We start from the raw sequence: 5,726 nt of genomic DNA, 5'->3' as shown, positions 1-5,726 counted from the left end.
GAGTTGCTCTCTATGCTGACTTCTAAAATGCTAGTAGGTGTGAGCCAGGACTGCTGGCATGGCACTATAGAATCAGCACTGGACTGTGAACCACAAAGTCGGCAGTTCAAACCAACCAGGTGCTCCTTGAAAGCCCTATACAGGGTAGTTATGAGTCGGAACTGACTTGATGGAACTTAACAACAACAGCTGGAGTGAACCAGAGTAACCTTCCCCATTCCTGCCACCACCTAGTGTGGACTCTGCTTTCTTCCATTCCCTTCAGGAGTCCCACTCCTTGTTAGTTTATTCTTCCCAATGGGGCCACAGTGAACTTTCTAAGAAGCTACATCCTGGAATTGAACCCATCCCAGGGGATCGCCTTGCAGTCAAACAAGTCAGGCCTATCAAATGAACAACACTTGTGATGAATGTACTTCTCATAATAATCAACCATACAAGACCAAAAGGACAGCATTTGCCCCCAAACAAGGCTTAGAAAACAGGAAGGGGCAGGAAAGATGGACAAATGGAAACTGGGAATCCAGGGAGGAAGGAGGAAGTATTGTTACACTGAGAGTATTGCAGTTCATGTTACAAAACAAAATGTGTGTAAATTGTTGAATGAAAAACTAATTTTCTCTGTAAATTTTCACAGAAACTACACACACACACACACATACACACACACACGGTGTCAGATCTAATAGTATTACTGTTCTTCTACTTAAAGTTTTAGAATGCCTTTCCAGTCTCTACAAGATGAAGTCTTAACTCCTTATGGTCACAAGACCTCCACAGTGTGGCCCCTGCCACATTTTGAGTTCCACTCTTGGCCTTCCTTGGTCTTGGCCACTCTGAACTACTCAGAGTCCTCTGAATGCCACATGCTCACTTCTGCCTCCATCTATGTCAAATCCCCATTCCTCGGTCCCTACAGATCCTTTCATACTCAGAACTTTCTGGGACATCTTCCTGGATCCCAGAGGCAAAAATAATTACTGTAAACACTGAGTCCTTCACACCTAGAAATCCTTTTATTATCATATTTCTTCCACTGCCTTAGAACTGGTGACCTTTGAACTGTCTCCTTCATTTCTCAGCGTGATCCCTCATTATGGGTACTTTGCTTTCTTTAACAGAATATCCCAACTCCTAACAATACCTGGTACCTAGTGAATTCTTAGGATGAGTGAATGAATGAATGAATGAATATTGAGAATAAGAACCAGCTTTTATATCTTTTTTGCTGCTGATGCTCATAGCATCTAAATATTAATTATCTTCTTACATATCCTTTGGGTACAATCATGCCCCAACCAAATGATGAAAGGGTGAATGCCATCCATGTAATTCAGACCATACCATGAGAAAAGCATGGGACAAGTGGTTAGAAGACCTGGCATTATTGCCTACACCCTATCACCAAGTATCTGTGTGACTTGGGAAAGACAATACCCTCTCTGTTTCCAGTTCCTGTGCTGTTATATTGCTGTGAAAAGTCTAAAAGCACATGGATGCTGAACTGTAAAGTGTTGGTCAGGCCAAAAGTGTCCATGGCATGATTACTCCCACTAATTTCCAAGTATCAATCTAAAGTGGGTTTACTTGGTGCTAGTGTAGGCCACAGGGCAGACCTTTCCCACCCTCTCTCCTATTCTTGGCTTGAGTCCAGGAAGATTTCCATCTGTACCTTGTCTGCAAGCCAGACTCTGAACCTAGGCTTTGGAAAACCAGGCAAGCTATATTCTTCCAGGTGTATCCTGTCTATATATACTGAACTGTAAGGCCAAGTTTGTTCTTAGAATGCAGTGAATGCAGACACATGTATGAGTTTGTTTGTGTGTGTGAGTGTACTTTCATTAGCGGCACAGGGTTCACAATAATAAAGGCAGTTGTGATAAAGTGTGCTATGTGTGTGTTAGGTGGCATCCGATTGGTTCAATTCATAGTGATCCTACGCACCGCAGAATGTAACACTGCCTGATCCTGTGCCATCCTCATGACTGTTACGTTTAAGGCCACTGTTGGAGCTGCTATGGCATTCATCTCATTGAAGGTCTTCCTCTTTTTCATTGACTCTACTCATTACCAAGCATAATGTCCTTTTCCAGGGTTACGAGTTGGGCTTTTCCAGTGGTTATGAGTCAGGCTTCTAACCTTAAGGTCAGCAGTTTGAAACTACTAGCCATTCTGCGGGAGAAAGATAAGACGGTCTGTTCCCGTAAAGATTTACAGCCTCGGAAACTCTCTACAGGGTCACTATGAGTCAGAACCAACTCCACGACACACTACCACCACCACTTGGGACTGATCCCTCTGATAACATTTCCTAAGTATATCGTCCCTGCTTCTGAGGAGTATTTGAGCTATACTTATTACAAGACAGATTTGTTTATTCTTTTGGCAGTCCAATTAAACAGGCATCAATTATTTTCAGTCTACTTATTCATCGTCCAATTCTCACATGCATAGGAGGTGATTGAAAATATCATGACTTGGGTCAAGTGTACCTTAGTCCTCAAAGTGACATCTTTGCTCTTTAAAACTTTAAAGAGGTATTTTGCAGCAGAGTTGTCTAATGTGGTACGCCATCTGATTTCTTGACTGTTGCTTCCATGAACATTGATTGTGGATCCATGTAAAATGAAGTCCTTGGCAACTTCAATATTTTTCAATCGTCTATTGGTCCAGTTGTTAGGAGTTTTGTTTTCTTCACAGTGAATTGTTATCCATATTGATAACTGTAGTTTTTGGTCTTTCTCAATAATGCTTCAAGTCCTCTTCACTTCCAGCAAGCAAGATTGTGCTATTTACATAGCATAGGTTGTTAATGAGTCTTCCTCCAATCCTTATGCCATGTCCTTTTTCATATAGTCCAGCTTCCTGGATTATTTGCTCAGCATACACACTGAGTAAGTATGGTGAAAGGATATAACTCTGATGAATACCTTTCCTGATTTAAAACCCTGCAGTATTCCTTTGTTCTGTTTGAACAACTGCCTCTTTATCTTAGTCTATGTACAGGTTCCTCATGAGTATAATGAAGCATTCTGGAATTCCCATTCTTTTCAATGTTATCTATAGTTTGTTATGATCTACACAGTCAAATGCCTTTGTAAAGTCAATAAAACACAAGTAAACCTCTTTTTGTATCCTCTGCTTTCAGCCAAGATCCATCTGACATCAGCAATGATATCTTTATTCCACATCCTCTTCTGAATCCAGCTTGAATTTCTGGTGGCTTTCTACTGGTGTACTGCTGCAACTGTCTTTAAATTATCTTCAGAATTACTTGCATGTGATATTGCTATATTGCTCAATATTCTTCACATTCTTTTGGGTTATCTTTATCTGGAAGGGGCACAGATATAAATATGTTCCAGTCTGTTGAAAATCTATGGATAAAATGCTATCCCAATCCAGATTCCAAAATCATTCTTTAAAGAGATGGCAAAACTAATCACTAACTTTATATGGAAAAGAAAGACACCCTGGATGAGCAAGGCATTATTAAAGAACTACAGCAAAGTAGCAGACCTCTCATTTCCCAAATTTCAAAACCTACTACACAGCCACAACAGTCAAAGCAGCTTGGTACTGGTACAATGAAAGATACTTAGATCAATGGAACAGAATTGAGAATCCAGAAGAAAAATCCATCCACCTATGGTCATTGAACAAAGGGTCAAAATGCATTAAATGGGGATGAGATTGTCTCTTCAACAAATGGTGCTGGCAAAATTGGAAATCCATTTGCAGAAAAATGAAACAAGACCCATATCTCATAACACAAATAGATATGTTGTTGTTGTTAGGTGTTGTCAAGTGGTTCCAACTCATAGAACAACAGAAACACTGCCTGGTCCACACCATCCTCACAGTCTTTGTTACACTTCAGCTTGTTGCTTACTGCCACTGTGCAAATCTGTCTTGTTGGGGGTCTTCCTCTTTTTCTATGGCCTCCACTTTACCAAGCATGATGTCCTTATTCAGGTATGGGTTCCTCCTGATAACATGTCCAAAGTATGAGAAACAAAGTCTCACCATCTTTCTTTCTAAGAAGCATTCTGACTGTACTTCTTCCAGCACAGGTTTGTTGCTTCTTCTGGTAAACCACAGTACTTTAAATATTCTCTCTAGCACCATACAATGTATCAATTCTTCTGTGGTTTTCTTTGCTCATTGTGCAACTTTCACATGCACATGGGGCTACTGGAAATACCATGGTTTGGGTCAGGTGTACCATAGTCCTCAAACTGACATCTTTGTTCTTGAACACTTTAAAGAGATCCTGTGCATCAGATTTACATAATGCAATACATCGTTTGATTTCTTAACTGCTGCTTCCTCGAGTGTTGATCTAAGAAAAATGAAGTCTTGTTCTTGTTAGGTGCCACTGAGTCAATACCAATTCATAATGACCCCTATGCATAACAGAACATAACACAGCGCAGTCCTGCACCAACCTCACAATCATTGCTATGTTTGAGCCTACTGCTGCTGCCACTGTGCTAATCCATCTTTTGGGGGGTCTTCTTCTTTTTCTGTGACCCTCCACTCTACCAAACAAAATATCCTTCTCCAGGGACTGATCCCTTATGATAATATGTCCGAAGTATGAGAACCAAAGTCTGACCATCTTGGTTTCCAAGGAGCTGTACTTCTTCCAACACAGATCAGTTTGTTATTTTGGCAATCCATGGTACTTTTATTATTCTCCTCCAACTTAAATACATCAGTTCTTCTATGTCCTTCTTTAGTCACTGCCCAACTTTCACATGCATACGAGATTATTGAAAATATCATGACTTGGGTCAGATGCACCTTATTCCTCAAATTGATATTTTTGCTCTTGAGTACTTTGAAGAGGCCTTGTATAGCAGATTTGCCTAATGCACTATATCATTTGGTTTCTTGACTGCTACTTCTATGAGTTTTGATAGTTGATTCAACCAATATGAAGTGTTTAACAAGCATCATTTTTATGGATGTTGTTTATTGGTCCAGTTGTGAGGATTTTTGTATTCTTTACATTAAGGTGCAACCCATATTGATGGTTGAGGTCTTTCATCTTCATCAGTATTTTAAATCTTGTTCGCTTTCAGCAAGCAAGGTTGTATCATCTGCATATTACAGCTTGTTAATGAGTCTCCCTTCAATCCTGATGCCATGTTTTTCTTCATATAATCCATGTTGTTGGATTATATGTTTAGCATACAGAGTGAACCACCACTCGTCAGACAATTTGTTGCACTGTGGTGGCTTATGAGTTGATTCTGGAAGCTATGCCATGGGTATTTTAAATACCAGCAGGGTTACCCATGGTGGACAGGTTTCAGATGAGTTTACAGACAAAGACAGACTAAGAGACAGACTAAGAAGAAGGAGAGACAAACTACTTTAGAATATTTAGTCACTGAAAACCTTATGAATACTGTCAGATATAGTGCCAGAAAATGAGCCCCTCAGGCTTGAAGGCACTCAAAATGCGACTGGAGAAGAGCTGCCTCCTCAAAGTAGATTTGACTCAATTACACGAATGGAGTAAAGCCCTTGGGACCTTCATTTGCTGATGGGCACAACTCAAAATGAAGAGAAACAGCTGTAAACATCCATTAATAATCAAAACATGGAATGTACAAAGTATTAATCTAGGAAAATTGGAAATTGTCAAAAATGAAATGGAATGCATAAACAAATGATATCTTAGGCATTAATGAGCTGAAATGGACTGGTATTGTCCA

This window comes from Chrysochloris asiatica, unplaced genomic scaffold, assembly GCF_000296735.1.
Source record: "Chrysochloris asiatica unplaced genomic scaffold, ChrAsi1.0 scaffold00048, whole genome shotgun sequence".
NCBI classification, from domain to species: Eukaryota; Metazoa; Chordata; class Mammalia; order Afrosoricida; family Chrysochloridae; genus Chrysochloris; species Chrysochloris asiatica.
The sequence above is the reverse complement of the archived record's forward strand: the minus strand, read 5'-3'. Positions refer to the sequence as shown.